Source organism: Sapajus apella, unplaced genomic scaffold (genome assembly GCF_009761245.1).
Source record: "Sapajus apella isolate SASKATOON/1434 unplaced genomic scaffold, GSC_monkey_1.0 scaffold3, whole genome shotgun sequence".
Lineage (NCBI taxonomy): Eukaryota > Metazoa > Chordata > Mammalia > Primates > Cebidae > Sapajus > Sapajus apella.
The window spans coordinates 19,736,555-19,753,322 of NW_022436943.1; the positions used below are offsets into that span (position 1 = coordinate 19,736,555).

General features: G+C 44.3%; 1 non-coding gene and 1 pseudogene across 1 annotated transcript; one reads left to right on the forward strand and one right to left on the reverse strand.

The window, feature by feature from the left end:
• Window positions 1-1,577: 1,577 nt before the first annotated feature.
• On the reverse strand, window positions 1,578-1,684 carry LOC116535947. The gene has a single exon (XR_004262403.1). It is a non-coding gene; the product is annotated as a U6 spliceosomal RNA (small nuclear RNA).
• Window positions 1,685-12,717: 11,033 nt separating this feature from the next.
• Window positions 12,718-12,771, forward strand: LOC116536073 (annotated as a pseudogene).
• The last annotated feature ends 3,997 nt before the right edge of the window (window positions 12,772-16,768 follow it).

Genomic DNA, 16,768 nt, shown 5'->3' on the forward strand with positions numbered 1-16,768 from the left:
GCATTGAGAGCTGGACAGGAACTTTCAGGGGCTGGGTTGGCTGTGGCGCCTGCCTGGAAACCCATGGTGGCTTAATGACAGGGTGAGGCCAGAATCCCGGATTTGTCAGAATTGCTGACTCCCTCGCTGGGACCCTCTCCAGACTATACTAAGGAGCAGCTTCTTTTTAGAAGAGAATTTTTTTTTGTAAATTTAATCTCATATTTATTACCTACTGACACATTAAGCATCTTTGTAAAAACATCCTGAGAGAAAATAAGTTGAATACAACAAAGAAAATTTGATTTCTCCTCTAACCCAATATCAAAGATGATGTTTCAATTTTGTTTTTCTTAGCTATGTGTATTTTTCTGTGAAGAAAATTTATTAAATTGAGATCAGGATTCCTTTTTTTTTTTTTTTTTTTTTTGAGACGGAGTTTCGCTCTTGTTACCCAGACTGGAGTGCAATGGCGCGATCTCGGCTCACCGCAACCTCCGCCTCGTGGGTTCAGGCAATTCTCCTGCCTCAGCCTCCTGAGTAGCTGGGATTACAGGCACGTGCCACCATGCCCAGCTAATTTTTTGTATTTTTAGTAGAGATGGGGTTTCACCATGTTGACCAGGATGGTCTCGATCTCTTGACCTCGTGATCCACCCGCCTTGGCCTCCCAAAGTGCTGGGATTACAGGCTTGAGCCACCGCGCCCGGCCTTTTTTTTTTTTTTTTTTTTTATGTGAAAGCGTCTCACTCTGTCACTCAGGCTGGAGTGCAGTGTCCTGATCTCTGCAACCTCTGCCTCGCAGGCTACTATAGTGATTCTGCTGCCTCCGCCTCCTGAGCAGCTGCCATCACAGGCACCCGCCACCACGTCTGGATAATTTTTGTATTTTTAGCAGAGTCGGGGTTTCACCAGGTTAGCCAGGCTGTTCTCGAACTCCTGGCATCAAGCGATCTGCCTGCCTGCCCTGGCCTCCCACAGAGCAGGGATTACAGGCTTACACCACCGTGCCTGGCCAGGTTTCCATTTATTTTTGACACGCAGTACTTATTTTCAGTCTCATGTTAGTGCATTTGTACATTATGTTTGTGAGCTGCAGACACGGGGTTCTCCAGTATAATACATAAAATTGTTAGTGGGACCTGTGTCAGGTATCTCTCTGAAGGAAGAAGACTAGATTTTAAATAAATAAGTCAGTTGATTTGTTCAATGATTGTTCTTGCTTTCTGTACCTCACCTGGGGAGAACATACTCCTATTTTTGTGTTGTTTTTGAGATGGAATCTCACTCTGTCACCCAGGCTGGAGTGCAATGGCACAATCTCAGCTCACTGCAACCTCCACCTCCTGGGTTCAGGTGATTCTTCTGCCTCAGCCTCCCGAGTAGCTGGGACTACAGGCGCCACCACACCCAGCTAATTTCTTTTGTGTTTTTAGTAGAGATGGGGTTTTACCATCTTGGCCAGGCTAGTCTTGAACTCCTGACCTCGTGATCCGTCCGCCTCAGCCTCCCAAAGTTCTGGGATTACAGGTGTGAGCCACCACACCCGGTCCCTCCTATTTTAATTCTATTGCTCAAAATTCTTTTTTTCTTTTTTTTTTTTTGTGGAACGCTTCACGAATTTGCATGTCATCCTTGCGCAGGGGCCATGCTAATCTTCTCTGTATCGTTCCAATTTTAGTATATGTGCTGCCGAAGCGAGCACTCAAAACTCTTTTAGAACCCCTCCAGTATTTGTCCTCAAGCTACCTGTTGAGTTTCTTCAAAAATTTGGTCTTATTATTTTATTGTAATTTTATTTATTTATTTATTTATTTATTTATTTATTGAGGCAGGTCTTGTTCTGTCTCCCAGGCTTTGAGTGCAGTGGTGTGATCATGGCTTACTGCTGCCTCGACCTCCTGGGCTCAAGCAATTCTCTGACCTCAGCCCCCTGAGTAGATGGGATCACAGGTATGCACCACCATGCTTGGCTAATTTTTAGTTTTTATGTAGAGGTGGGGTCTTTCTATGTTGTCCAGGCTGGTCTCAAACTCCTGGCCTCAAGTGATCCTCCCACCTTGGACTCCCAAAATGCTGAAATTACAGGCGTGAGCCATTGCAACCAGCCTTGTCATTTTATTCTTGACTAGATACACATAACTCAGCTTGGTCAACTACTTCATTTATCAAACAATGGTTTTAAAAGTTTTTTTATTTTAAGTTCCGGGGTCCATGTGCGGGATGTGTAGGTTTGTTACATAGGTAAACAAGTGCCATGGTGGTTTGCTGCAGTTATCAACCCATCACCTAGGTATTAATCCCAGCATGCATTTGCTATTTTTCCTAATGCTCTCCCTTTCCCTACCCAACTCCCCAACAGGCCCCACATGTTGTTCCCCTCCCTGGGTTCATGTGTTCTCATTGTCTAGCTCCCACTTATAAGTGAGAACATGTGGTGTTTGGTTTACTGTTCCTGTGTTTGTTTGCTGAGGATTATGGCATCTAGCTTCATCCATGTCTCTGCAAAGACATGATCTCATTTCTTTTTATGGCTGCATAGTATTCCATGGTGTATATGTACCACATTTTCTTTATCCAGCCTATCATTGATGGGCATTTGGGTTGATTCCATGTTTTTGCTATTGTGAATAGTGCTGCGATGAACATACGCATGCATGTATCTTTGTAATAGAATGATTTATATTTCTTTGGGTATGTACCCCAGTAATAGGATTGCTGGGAAAAATGATATTTCTGGTTCTAGATCTTTGAGGAATCACCACATGGTCTTCCACAATAGTTGAACTAATTTACATTCTCATCAACAGTGTAAAAGCCTTCCTATTTCTCTGCAACCTTACCAGCATGTCTTGTTTCTTGACTTTTTTTTTTTTTTTTTTTTTTTGGATGGAGTCTTGATGTATAGCCCAGGCTGGAGTTCAGTGGCACGATCTCGGCTCCCTGCAACCTCTGCCTCCCAGGTTCAAGCAATTCTCCTGCCTCAGCCCCCTGAGTAGCTGGGATTACAGGTGTGTGCCATCAGGCATGGCTAATTTTTGTATTTTTAATAGAGACAGGATTTTGCCCCATTGGCTAGGCTGGTCTCAAACTCCTGGCCTCAAGTGATCTGCCTACCTTGGCCTACCAAAGTGCTGGGATTACAGTTGTGAGCCACGACACCCAGTAGTGTTTCTTGACTTTTTAATAATTGCCATTCAGACTGATGTGAGATGGCATCTCATTGTGGTTTTGATTTGCATTTCTCTAATGATCAGTGATGTTGAGCTTTTTTTCATACGTTTGTTGGCCACATGAAAGTCTTCTTTTCAGAAGTGTCTGTTCATGTCCTTTGCCCACTTTTTAAAATTTTTTGAGATGAGTCCCTGTCTGCCGCCAGGCTGGAGTGCAGTGGCGCGATCTCGGCTCACCGCAACCTCTGCCTCTCAGGTTCAAGCGATTCTCCTGCCTCAGCTTCCTGAGTAGCTGAGGCTACAGGTGTGTACCACCATGCCCAGCTAATTTTTGTAATTTTAGTAGAGACGAAGTTTCATCATGTTGGCCAGGATGGTCTCAATCTCTTGACCTTGTGATCCTCCCGCCTTGGCTTCTCAAAGTGTTAGGATTACAGGCGTGAGCCACAATGCCCGGCCCTTTGCCCACTTTTTAATGTTTTTTTTTTTCCTTATAAATTTGTTTAAATTCCTTGTAGATTCTGGATATTAGACCTTTGTCAGGTGGATAGATTGCAAATTTCTCCCACTCTGTAGGTTGCCTGTTTCCTCTGACGATATTTTCTTTTGTTGTGCAGAAGCTCTTTAGTTAAATTAGATCCCATTTGTCAATTTTTGCTTTCATTGCAATTGCTTTTGGCAATTTCATTATGAAATCTTAGCCCATGCCTTTGTCCTGAATGGTATTGCCTAGGTTTTCTTCTAGGGTTTTTATAGTTTTGGGTTTTACATTTAAGTCTTTAATGCATCTTGAGTTAATTTTTGTATAAGGCATAGTAAGGAAGGGGTCCAGTTTCAATTTTCTGCATACGGTTAGCCAGTTCTTCCAGCACCATTTATTAAATAGGAAATCCTTTCCCCATTGCTTTCTGTTGAAAGAAAAACTTCAGCTGAATCAAACAATGCTTACTGGCTTTTGTTTTTTTCCAAAAATCAAATCCATCAACGTCAAATCCACACAGAAAGAATGATGATAGGCTGGCTGGATGAGGTGGCTCATGCCCATAATCCCAGCACTCTGAGAGGCCAAGGTGGGTGGATTACTTAAGGCCAGGAGTTCAAGATCAGATTGGCCAACAAGGCAAAACCCCATTCTCTGCTAAAAATACAAACGTTAGCAGGGTGTGGTGGCACAGGCCTGTAGACCCAGCTACTAGGGAGGCTAAGGTGGGAAGATCACCTGAGCCTGGGAGGTGGAGGTTGTGGTGAGCTGAGATCGTGCCACTGCAGTTTATCCTGGGTGACAGAGCAAGACTCTGTCAAAAAAAAGAAAGAAAAAGAAAGAATGATGATACGGCATAACTGAGGAGATGTGAAGGAAGATGCCAAGAGAAGATAAAAAATTATTAGGGATAACAGCTGCATCCCTGGAATAAATGTGGCCTTCCAAGAAGAACTACGTGTTGGCCACATAAGTTCTGATGTTTGTGTGAAAAGGTACATTCCCTCCTAGTCACGTCTTGTCCACGATGTCTTCTCATAGGGTGACCATGAATGTTGCCACAGAACAAAATTCTGTCCATGCTTCATTTGCTTAGAAGTCTTCATTTAAAGTATCTGAGGTCAGGTGTGGTGGCTCACATCTGTAAGACCAGCACTTTGGGAGACTGAGGCGGGTGGATTGCTTGAGCCCAGGAGCTTGAGAACAGTCTGGGCAACATTGCAAAACTCTGTCTCTACAAAAAATACAAAACTTAGCTGGATGTGGTGGTGTGTGCCTGTCATCTCAGCTACTTGGGAGGCTGAAGTGGGAGGATTAATTGAGCTTGGGAGGTCAAGGCTACGGTGAACAGTGGTCTTGCCACTGTGTTCCAGCCTGAGTGACAGAAGAAGACCCTGTCTCAAATAAAAATAAATATTAAAGATCTGAGCCTGGGCAACATAGTGAGATCCTGTCTCTTAAAAAAAAATAATAATTAGCCAGGCATGGTGGCGTGGGTCTCTAGTTCTAGCTACTCAGAAGGCTGAAGCCGGAGGATCACTCAAACTCAGGAGCCCAGGTTACAATGATTTATGATCTCGCCTGTGAAGAGCCACTGCACTCCAGCCTGGGCAACACAGCAAGATTCCATCTCTAAAAAATGTACATATATATTTTAAAATCTACACAAAGATAAAAAAGAAAGCTCTCGTAAGGAGTTGACTGTGGCTTTTGGGATGGGATCCTTCTCAGTCCTAGAAACCCTCCCTGTTTCTCCTAAGCCTTCACTTCGTTACTCTACTCACCTCCCTAGCCCCGTTCTCCTGCTCAGTCTCTTCAACATCTCTCCTGACTCTTGCTTCTCTGATCTCCTTGACTTTGCCCCACACCCAGTCCCGCTGATTACCGTGACCAGGAGCCTTTTCCACCCCGCACCTCTGCTGTGGTGCTTTCCTGGACAGAACGGTGCTGCGTGTAGGTGGTGACTCTTCTGCTGCCGTTTTCTTGTCCTCAGTGTCTCTCCAACTCCTCAAACGTCACAGCTCCCCTCAGGTCTCCCATCGCACCGCCTCCGCTTGCACTGAGTGTCACAGAAAGAAAGAAACTTTGGCCGGGCGCGGTGGCTCACACCTCTAATCCCAGCACTTTGGGAGGCCGAGGTGGGCGAATCACGAGGTCAGGAGTTTGAGATCATCCTGGCTAACATGGTGAAACCCCGTCTCTACTAAAAATACAACAAAATTAGCCGGGCGTGGCGGCGGGCTCCTGTAACCCCAGGTAGTCAGGAGGCTGAGGCTTGAATGGTGGGGGAGGGAAGGGCAGAGGTTGCAATGAGCCAGGATCTCACCGCTGAACTCCAGCCTGGGCGACAGACACAGAGCGAGACTCCGTCTCAAAAAAAAAAAAAAAGACAGAAGGGAAAAAGTAAAAAAATAAAAAACAGGGCCAGCGGCCATCAGTCCTGCGGCACCTGCATCTCCTAATCTCTTCCCTGTGGTCCTACACTCTCACGTCGAAAGCGTCCTACAGTCTCTCCAATGCTGACCTTACCACCCCAAACTCTCCCGCCACCAGCAGGCACTAAATCCTAGGACTCTGCTCTTCTTCACGAACTTTCTTTGCCAGCTATCTTCTTTCCTGCCTTCAATATTTTCCTTCCTCCCTTTGACTCATTTACAACTTCTAATCTTCCCCCTCTTCAAAGACAAAAACAACTTTCTTGGCCTTCCCTCCCTTCTCAGGCTGCTGTGCTGGTTCTGTCCTTTCGAGTCCACCTAAAGTGTCTTGAAAAAGGAGCTGCACTTGCTTCTTGTGCACCGTTCGCTCCACACAGCCTCAATCTGCGTCCACCCGCTTGACCACACTTGGTCTCAGTTATAGGATCAATGCGATTGCCCTGTCTTGCTCGGCGGTTAGTCATGAGCATATCCCATGTCCCCCACCTCCCCGTGACATCTCACAGGCCAAGGGTCCGTTTTATTTGTATATTTGTGTGCTAGAGCGGCCACCACAAAAGACCACAGGCTGGATGGCAGAAATTAATTTTCTCACAGTTCTGGAGGCTACAAATCCGAGATCAAGGTGTTGGCAGGGCTCTTTTCTCCCGTGGCCTCTCTCCTTGGCTGCAGATGGCCGTCTTTTCTCTGTGTCTTCACATCATCTTCCCTTTATGTTTGTCTGTGTCCTAATCTCTTCTTCTTATAAGCACACAGCTAGATGGGATTAGGCTGTACCTGTATGACCTCGTTTTCACGTAACTATCTTTTTTTTTTTTTTTTTTTTAAAGATGGAGTCTGGCTCTGTTGCTCAGGCTGGAGTGCAGTGGTGCAATCTTGGCTCACTGCAACCTCCGCCTCCTGGGTTCAAGTGATTCTCCTGCTTCAACCTCCTGAGTAGCTGAGATTACAAGTGCCAGCCACCATGCCAGCTAATTTTTGTATTTTTAGTAGAAATGGGGTTTCCTCGTGTTGGGCAGGGTGGTCTTGAACTCCTGACCTCAGGTAATCCTCCTGCTTCAGCCTCCCAAAGTGCTAAGATTACAGGCATGAGCCATTGCACCCGGCCTCACTTAACTATTTTTTTAAAGGCTCTTTTTTTCCAAATACAGTCACATTGTGATGTACTAGGAGGTTAGGACTTTAGCAGAGGAATTTGGTGGGCGTGTTGTCACAGTTCAGCTCACAACACTTATTTTTGATAGCACACAGTATGTAACATGGTGCCAGCCACATTTGCGTCCTTCATTAATTAAACAACCTGGGAAGAAACCAGGGAAGGGGAAACAAGTCAGGAAGTACAGGAAACTAATCCCTAAAATCTGTTTCCCATATGATCTTGGGGAAATAGTAGAGAAAGCAAGAGAGTTTATTCATCATCTCTAATGTTTTCCTTTCAATAACACATCGTCATACAACAGGATTATTTCATTAGACTTGGGTTTCATTCTTCTTGCAAAACGATACCCCTGGGAAGGATGACATAATAAAAAGACAAAATGGAGCAAGGCAGATTCTGCTTTTGTTGCTCACGATGAAGCCTTCATGGCCTGGCACATAGTACATGTTAGTGATTGTTGTGAAGACAAGGATGCTTATCTTGCCTCCAGCCTCTCTGGCCTCACACAGTACTTAACAGAAAGTAGAAGCTCGACATATTTGTTAAATAAATGGTTATCGCCTCTGAGGTTCTTGTTCCTCATCTCTGAAAAGAACTAATATTTACTGAGCACTTACCATGTGTGAGGCCTTAGGCTACCTGTTTAGATGGATTCTTTTATTTAATCCTCATAGCAATCATGTGAGGTAAGTACTCTTTTTATTCTCAGTTTTCAGATGCAGAAAGTGAGGCAATGAGAGCTAAGTAACTGGTCAAGTTCACACAGTTGACAAGCAGTGAGCTCTGACTTTGTTGTACTCAAATTTGAAGTACTAACCAATATATTATATTGCCTCCTTCATTTCTATAAAGAGGATAAAAATTTCCACCTCACAGCTTTATTGAGAGGAATTAATGGGAATTTGTAAAGTGCCTAATATACAGTAGGAGCACAATAATTATCAAACCCTCCACTTCACTCTGCACAGCTTATGTTACTGTGTAGACAGTGCTGTGGGATCTGTCCTCTAACTAAAAACTCTTCCTAAATCCTCTATTAACCCAAACACCCTGCAGCTGCTGCCCCATTTTTCCTGCTTCCTTGCATAGTGAAATTACTCCGTACTAAGGAGATGCCTGTACTTCCTTTCCTCATCTCCCGTTTGGTCTTGATTCCACAAAAATGAGACTTCCCCTTCTCCTTTCTCCTCTCTTCTGAAACTGCTCTTAGCAAGATAACCAAACACACCCTACAAGTTCACTCCAACAGCTCTTTCCTGTTTTTTTGCTGTTGTTGTTGTTGTTGTTTTCAGACTTGTAGCATCATTCAACAGAGCCAATCACTCTCTCTTTCTTAAAGCTTCTACTCAAAGCTCCCTAATTTTGTTTTGCTTCCCTGGATGCTTCTTTATCTCCTTTACTGGTTCTGTCACCTCCATTCTAAGTCTAAATGTTGAAGGATCCCAGGCCTGAACAATTTTTTTTTTTTTTTTTTGAGATGGGTTCTTGCTCTGTGTCCCGGTCTGAAAGGTAGTGGCATCATCTTGGCTCATTGCAGCCTTAAACTCCTGGGCTCAAGCTCTCCTCCTGCCTCAGCTTCCCGAGTAGTTGGGACCACAGGTGTGCACGACAACACCCAGCTAATTATTTTTATTTTTTGTAGAGACAGCATCTCACTATGTTGCCCAGGCTGGTCTCCAGCTCCTGGCTTCAAGCAATCCTCCTGCCTCAGCCTCCCGAAGTGCTGGGATTACAGGTGTGAGCCACTGCACCTGGCCTCAACTCCTTTATCTATATTATCTGGTTAAGAAATCACATCCAGACCCATGACTTAAATGCCATCTGTATGTGGATAGTTCCAAAATGTCTGTCTCCAGTCCTCATTTCTCCCTGGAGCTTCAGATTCACGTATCCAGCTTCCCATATGACACTGCCCCTTGCAATTGTAGTGGGCATCTCAAACGTCACATAAAATACAATGGATTCAGCATTCCCTTCCTTTTTCGACCTGGACCTCTTACCTTCATCCCCCTTCATGCAGTGGCTCCGTCTTCCACACAGTTGTTCAGAACAAAGATCCAGGAGTCACCTGTAAGTCTTTTCCCCTTATTCTACATTTGCTCCATCAGTGAGTCCTGTTGAAGAGTTTACTGCCAAAACATATCTCAAATTCATCCATCTCAAATCTCCTCCTTGGTATTAAAATAAAATTTAGAGGCCAGCTCTGTGGATCATGACTGTAATCCCAGCACTTTGGGAGGCCAACAAGGGCAGATCACGAGGTCAGGAGTTTGACCATCCTGGCCAACATGGTGAAACCCCATCTCTACTAAAAACGCAAAAAAATTAGCTGGGCATAGTGGTGATCACCTGTAGTCCCAGCTATTTGGGAGGCTGAGGCAGGACAATTGCTTGAATCTAGGAGGCAGAGATTGCAGTGAGCTGAGATCGTACCTCTGTACTCCAGCCTCGCGACAGACCAAGACTCTGTCTCAGGAAAAAACAAAAACAAAAACAAAAACAACAATAACAAAAATATCAGAGTTTTGGGCAGGTTTACAAGCTTCCCCAGGGTCTAGCCCCCTCCCACTAGGGCTTCCACCATGGTTGAAATCCCCCTCATTCATGGTGCTTCAGGCACATCTTCTCTGTTCCTTGAACATGGGCTGACCTATTTCTGTCTAAAGGCTTTTGCACTTGCTATTTTTTCCTGCCTGGATTTTTTTTCCTGGGTTACATGGCTGGCTCATTTTTATCAGTTAGGTCTCAACTAAAATGTCATCTCCTTAGAGAAGACTTCCATAATCACATTGGTTAAAGTAGCTTTTTTTTTTTTGAGACAGAGGCTCGCTCTGTCACCCAGGCTGGAGTGCAATGGTGCAGTCTCAGCTCACTGCAACCTCTGCCTCCCAGGTTCGACTGATTGTCCTGCCTCAGCCTCCTGAGTAGCTGGGACTACAGGTGAGTGCCACCACACCCAGCTAATTTTTGTATTTTTGGTAGAGATGGGGTTTCACTATGTTAGCCAGGCTGGTCTCGAGCTCCTGACCTCATGATCTGCCCTGCTCGGCCTCCCAAAGTGCTGGTATTACAGGCGTGAGCCACCGCGCCCGGCCTAAAGTGTTTCTGACCCACAGCGGTACATCTTTTTAGTAGTTAGTAAAGTGTTTAGTTGCAAATAAGAACAAACCTAACAAATGCCTGATGGATAGAGCTTTATTTTTCTCACACAGAGGAAAATGTCCAGGGTGGTTAGGTGAAGGCTCTGCAGGGTTCAATGATGACAGCAGGGACACAGGCTCCTTCCTGCTTTCTACCCTGTGGTAGTCATTAACATCATGACATTCTTCCATGTGATGATCACTCCGTGATCCCAAGATAGCTGCTGCGCCTCTGGGCATTATGTCTTTCTTTCAAACAAGGAGAAGGGAGAGTTTAACTGATCAAAGTCTTTTCTTATGTGGTTCTGCATTTTATGGGGCAGGAAAGTTCTCCTCAGGGTATTTTGTTTGGAGTCACGGATTTGTGTCACACTGCTACTCCCTTAGCAGTGAGGGAGGTTGGGGAATAATAAATAAGACATGTAAGTAAATATGGGAAGTATTTTCATTACAAAACTTCCAAATACAAGGCACAGTGTCATACTGCTTTGGTGCCTGTGTGACAAGAGGTTACACAAGGCGAGAAGAAGGTGTTCTTTCCCTTTCTTCATGGCTTATAGCCATGCCGTGAGGCACAGAGGGCTTCAGAGATCACAGAACCTACTGAGCTTGTTGAGGTCTCCAGTGAGGTGGCCACATCTTCAGCAGCTTGTTCCTGAGCACCCCGAAAACATCTCCAAGGATGCTCAGAAGCAAGCAGGAGAGAACTGGAGGGCATGGAGGTCCTACAACAGTGGGTAGGAAGGAGAGCTTGAGAGGTTGGTTTCATTATTTATAAAAGGAACCCATTTTAAACATCAGCCCCACATCCCCATCTCAGCCTAATGAAGCCCATAGAAAATAGGCTCATACATTTGTTGAACAAATGTTTATTGCCAGGCACTGTACTAGATGCTGAAGGTAGAGCAAGGAACAAAATAGATAAAATCCTTACTTTCATAGAACTTAGATTTTACAGGGAGAGTCTCCGTCTGTTTGGGCTGCTATAACAAAATGCCATAACATGGATAACTCATAAATAATAGAAATTTATTTTTCACAGTTCTGAGGCTGAGAAATTCAAAATCAATGGCAGATTCAGCATCTGCTGAGGACCCTCCTTCCTGGTTCATCGACACTGTCTTTTATGTATCCTCATATGGCAGAAGGGGCAAGGGTCTCTCAGTCTCTCGGGGATCTTTTTTATAATGGCACTAAATCAATTCATGAGGGCTCCACCTTCATGACCTGATCACCTCTTAAAGGCCCCACTCCTCATACCATTATACTTGGGGTTTAGGATTTTAACCAATGAATTTTGGAGAGACACAACATTCAACCCACAGCAAGGAGAGACAGAAAATTAACAGGCTTTGACAATAAAATTTCTGGAAGGACTAAAAATTGGATATAAAAAGAAAAGTTCATTGAGAATATTTCATCAAGAGTCAAAAGAGAAGTTTAGGGAGTGTCACTCTTAGGAAGAAGATACCATCTGTTTTCCATCTGCACTTAGAGGACTGCAAGTCATAACCAGCATCTTTAGGAGCCACACCAGACCTTCCAAGGCCAACTCTCTTTGTCCCCTCACTGCACACCTAGAGCCTCATGGCCTTTGCCGCACATGTGGCCTGGCATTGTGATTTATGAGCGTGTTGTCTCTGTGGCGGGACTGTGAGCTCTGCAGCACCTCATGTAATGACAAGCCCATTGCAGGGGCTCCAGAAATATCTGGTGACCATCACTCTGGTGACAGAGTGAATGAATGGAGTCACGTTGCAACAGGTGAGGTTTAGGTCAGACATAAATGCTTCTTGTCAGGCGCATGAAATGCTAAAACAGCTGTGAGGGGGAGGTTGTGGTTCACACCATGTCAGGCTTCAGCTCAGGGAGGATTAACCCATTGGCTGCAGCAGGGTTGCTGGGAGTGGGTCATTCTCAGCCACTGCACAGACTGGAGGGTCATGAGGTCAGTCTAGCTCACTGTCCAAAGAGGGCCTGTGCAAATACACAGAGTTTTAGAAGCCTATCAATAGAGGGTGTCATGATGCATGGGACGCTGATGAATCTTAGGCCAAATCCTGAAAACCACTTACTACTTTGACCAGAAAAAGAAAAATGGTGTGTGATCAGTTCAAGTTCTACAAAATGTGTGGAATTTTCATGAATGGTTCTCATTTTACACAGGCCGTTCCCATCTTAAAAAGTAATATATGTCTTGCAATCATCCCTTCAAGGCAGGTAAAACCCTGATGGCTATGCAGAGGCTGTTTGATATCTCTGGGGACTACGGATGCAAGGGAATAAGAACTGAAGCACACCGTTTATTTGGCAGCCCTGAAAAAGAAGAGTATTTTTTTTTTTTTTAAAGAAGTGTTACAGCTCTTTTAGAATTTGTCTAGCTGTTTTTGCTGGAAAGCTCCATTGAAAAAAATTTAAAAGAAAGAAAGAGGACTAGGGCTGGGTGCGGTGGCTCACCCCTATAATCCCAGCACTTTAGGAGGCCATGGTGGCCAGATCACGAGGTCACGAGTTTGAGAACAGCCTGGCCAACATGGTGAAACCCCACCTCTACTAAAGATACAAAAAATTAGCCAGGTGTGGTGGTGCACACCTGTAATCCCAGCTACTCAGGAGGCTGAGGCAGGAGAATCGCTTGAACTCCGAAGGTGGAAGTTGCAGTGAGCTGAGATCATGCCGTTGCACTGCAACCTGGGCAACAGAGCGAAAAAAGAAAGGGGGGACTAAATAATGAGAGCACACCTTGGCCATTGTTTGTCTACTTTGACAAAGAGCATAGTAGAAATGCATTGTATATTATGATCCAGCCCACAGTAAGTTTACATCACCCATCTACCTACCTGAGCTATGTATTTCATAAAAAATACTTACCTTCATGGTGTGCAATGTGTTCTAATATTTTCTAGTATACTCTTTTCCTCATTTTTAGAAACACTGGTAATTGCCTATTAAATTGAGTGGGCAGTGGCTGTCAATTTGCAATACACTTCCCCAGGTGACTTTAGAATGATTTACTGATATGGTTAGTTGGGATTGAAATTGCATTCTGTAATGTGGGTTGCTGGAACACCTCAGCCCTTCAGTCTGTGCAGAAAATTTGATGTTTGTTTTTGTATTGCTCCAGGCAGGTTTAGGAGCCTGTTAACCGCATGCCCAAGCCATCCTGGGTGAAAGGTCAAGAGTCTGCGTGAGCAGAGTCACCTCCTGCAGGTCCCTCAGCCTCAAGGAGTCTTCCTCATCTCCACCCACAAAATAGAAATCTGTCAAAATCTCATTGATTCAATAAATTTATAATTTATTTAGGGGTTATTACAAATGCTTGTCTCAGAAATGCAAATTTAGTCAAGTAATCATTTTGAGTTCCTACACAGAAAATTTCCAGATTTTCCCTCTGTACCCTAAAATGCTAATTGAGGTTGGGGCATTGGGAAAATGAAACTCCTCTTTCAGGCAAAAGCTGTCTTCAAAGAATTTGTAGTGGCAATTTCTTTGGGTTAGAGAGTGAACATTTGGCCTCAAACTAGCAGGAAGAAGCCCAGTGCACCCCCATGTAAAAAGGGCAGGGCTAATATGTAAAAAAATTCATTTACCAGTAAAATTATACTGAGAAAAAGGAATGTTTTGAGTATTAGATATCAGTGTTTGTGTTAAGGCAGAGATGCCCTTAGGATCCACTAGTGAGGAAACAAGAGGTCTGGATCTCTTTTGGTGAGAAGCTTAAACCTGAATGGAAGGATTCATCCTCACCTTTGCTCTGGGACCTGGTTAGGCAGGAACTCTTTTTGTTCACCAGTGTATACTTAGTCATGAGGGTCCGGCCTAGTCTGCCTACTTAAAAAGCAAATGTGGGACAAATGACAGAGAAAGGTTGGAATCAATGCCTTCCTGGGAGGCCTGTACCTTGCTGCTTTCTCTTTATGTGGCATGAGGGCAGGTGACAGGAGCCAGAAGGTCTACGCTATCCTCTGACACTGTGATTCTCCTCCTGGATGGTGCCAGCTCCCGAGCATTGGGCTTCATGTGTGCATTTGCCAGGTCATGTGGTCATCGGGGTGGCCAGGGCAAGGGGCAATGTGTGCCCAATCTCTTTCTTTCCAGCTCTGGTGTAGGCTGTGATGTGGAATCCCCTGAAATCCTCCAGTTAGAGGTGCAGAGATTGAATAGAGAAAAACGTAGCCCTGCCAAGCGCAGTGGCTCATGCCTGTTATCCCAGCACTTTGGGAGGCCAAGGCGGGCAGATCACCTGAAGTCAGGAGTTCGAGACCAACCTTACCAACGTGGTGAAACCCCGTCTCTACTAACAATACAAAAATTAGCCAGGCATGGTGGCATGTGCCTGTAATCCCAGCTATTCAGGAGGCTGAGGCAGGGGAGTTGTTTGAACCCGGGAGGCGGAGGTTGCAGTGAGCTCAGATCACAACTACTGCACTCTAGCCTGGGTGACAGAGTGAGACTCCATTTCAAAAAAAAAAAAAAAAACCAGAGGGAAAGACTCAGCCCTTTGATAGCACCAGGGCTCAGCAAAGGCACCCCTTGAGGAAGGAAGACGGAATGTAGCAACACCTGCATTATAATAATGCTGAGGCTTTGGTGAGATCTGCTCTTAGTCGTACAGTTATTTGGCTGCTTTTTACTTCCAGTCCAGTATAATTATCTTTACGCATCCAGTCATCTACTGCCTTAAAGATAGAAAAACTCCTGGGTTTCTTAAATAGAATTTCCAGTCTTTAAGTTTTTTGTTTTTATTTTTTCCCCCTGAAATGCTGGCTGTGCTTTCAGGAAATTAGACCTTATTTAAAGCCCCAACATGTCTAGTTCTTTATGTTAGAGAAGACATGATGTTTGGAACATATGTAGGAGATTGGCTGAGATTTATATCTGTTCGTATCTATAAGATCAATGCCAGCTGCCTGGAGTATAGCTCCTACGGGGCCGGGCCATGCTTTCTGCTTGTGAACTGTATGAGGGTCATCAATGGTACACAATACAATATATGTGAACTACTGAATAGATGGACCAATCTTGCTGGTGGGGTAGAGTCACTGTGACTCAGAAGAGGCTTATTACTGCTAGGACTTGTATAATTACAAGGAATCTAAAATGAAACAGTTACACATTGTTAAGAATAAAACCAACTATATCTTCTTAAAGAGAGATTATAGTAAATGGGTGGCCCTATTTTCTGAAAGATTTACAAGATTATTAATAGGCATAAGGCCTATAAGAGGTCTAACAGTATATTTATTTTATAGAGAATTTCAAGGCCAAAACTGTTAATAAAGTTAAAATGAAATAATTTCCATGACTATAAATTGCCTTTTTCTTTTTTTTTTAAGATGGAGTCTTGCTCTGTCTCCCAGACTGGAGTGCAGTGGCGCAATCTGGGCTCACTGCAACCTCTGCCTCCTCGGTTCAAGTGATTCTCCTGCCTCAATCCCAAGTAGCTAGGACTAAAGGCGCACATCATCATGCCCAGCTAATTTTTGTATTTTTCATAGGGTTTCACCATGTTGGCCAGACTGGTTCTGAACTCCTGACCTCAGGTGATCCACTCGCCTTGCCCTCCCAAAGTGCTGGGATTATAGCATGAGCCACTGAGCCTGGCCTGGATTGCCATTTTTTTTTTTTTAAACTACAATTAACAGATGAGGAAACTAAAATAGGAAGAATTTAGAATTCAAGATTATTACTTTCCATTTTTTAATAGTTTTCAAAACATTTTCTCTTAGATGATCTCATAACATTGTCATAACAATCCTATAAGATGATGCTATTAGGATTAGTTCTATTGAGGTGGAAAAAGACCAGGAGAAGCTGAAAGCTTGAAGCTCCATACTGCCTTGCCTCTGTCCCCAAAGGCATGTACTGAAGCCAAGGCAAAGTCTTTTGCCCCTCAGCCCCGGGGCATGGCCAGGACCCAGGCTGGACTGGTTGGAGGGCTCCCAGTGACAGAGCAGAGGCAGCAATGTGGTCAGTAGGCTCCAAGCTTTACTTGCCTGCCACCAAGCTTTACTTAACTCTCAGCCTTCTGTTTTTCTGCCCTGGGTCCAAGGAGAGGCTGGTTCAAGAAAATATGAGATAAACAAAGGAGAGGAAAAGAAGGTTCTTTCTAAGCCTATAGCAGGCCTGGCTTATTTTTTTACTTAATCAGAGCAGCATAGCTCTTAGGCTAGAGTAGCCCAGGACCTATCCTGAGTTACTGGCCATGAGGGATTTGCAATTCAAAGAGATTATAATTCTTTAGAGGGTAAGACCATACTCCTCACCACTTGGCTCAGGAACAAGCCTTTGATTCATTCATCTCAGCCCTCATTCTCCTTAAGGAATAGGGGAGCGGGTATAAAGGAAGAATATAAGATAGACCTGGGCCCCTTATAGGCTAAAACTCATTCATGTATTAT